Here is a 1,132-nt window from a genome sequence, read left to right on the forward strand (position 1 = left end):
CAATATCAGAGGGAAGTGTCGATGTGGGATTTCTTTTATATAATACCCAAATCCCGGTGCCATCACTTAGGGTCCTGGCAGGGGGTGGATCACTCACCGGGGGCAACGTGAGAGGTGCTTAATTGGGTGATTTACAAAGGGGTGGGTGGGGAGCAGGGAAACCAGTGAGAGATGGTACAGCTCCCAGGGACTAGCAACAAGGGGGAGCTGTCATGTCCCCAGGTCAGCAGGGGTGGATCTGGGACAATAAGTACCTCAGCTTCACTCTCCTTCCTCCTCTGATCTCTGGACTGTGAAACCACTGACCCAAGCCAACAGAATGCCATTGGGCGAGGGAGCCCCCAGATACTGTCTTAGTCACTTCATGCTGGTATAACCAAGATCCCACAGACTGGGTGGCTCAAACCACAGGAGTTTATTCCTCCCGCTTCTGCAGGCTGGGAAGTCCAGGATCAAGGTGCCCGCTGATTTGGTTCCTGGGAAGAGTCCCCTGCCTGGTCTGCGGACGGACAGCGGAGAGAGAAACCATCTCTCTCGTGTCTCGTTCTTCTAAGGGCACCAACCCCATTCATGAGGGCTCCACTCTCCCGACCTAATTACCTCCCGCAGGCCGCACCTCCTAACACCATCACCCTGGGGATGAGGGCATCAACGGAGAGACCTGGTGGGGGACCCGTACACTCGGGCCATAGCAGACACCATCAGACAGCCTCCCGGGGCCCAGAACAGGGTGGAGAAAGCTGGAGAAGAGATCCGGAGAGGCGGCGGAAGGGACCTGGCATACGGGTGTTCTGCTGAAATGGGGGGCATGGTGGCCATCCACCTCACTACTCTGACGCTGCTGCCCTTGACGCAGGGCCAGGACACGGGCCCGAGGTTCCCTCTACTTCTGGCTCGAGGCTCTCCAAAAATGATAATTTGGGGAAAGATCGTGGCTGACGGAAATCATCCTGAGGAGGAGGGCTGGCCCCGAGCGGATGGAGGACAAGAGGGAAGAGGAGGAAAGCCAACTGGCCTGGACAGGGAGGCCTGGGCGCCTGTGGTCGTCAGCTTATGGGCTGAATTGTGTCCCCACAAAAGTTCATCTGTTGCAGTCCTAACCCCCATCACCTGAGAATGTGACTGCATTCGG

The sequence above is a fragment of the Equus quagga genome, unplaced genomic scaffold (assembly GCF_021613505.1).
Source record: "Equus quagga isolate Etosha38 unplaced genomic scaffold, UCLA_HA_Equagga_1.0 112762_RagTag, whole genome shotgun sequence".
Taxonomy (NCBI): Eukaryota; Metazoa; Chordata; class Mammalia; order Perissodactyla; family Equidae; genus Equus; species Equus quagga.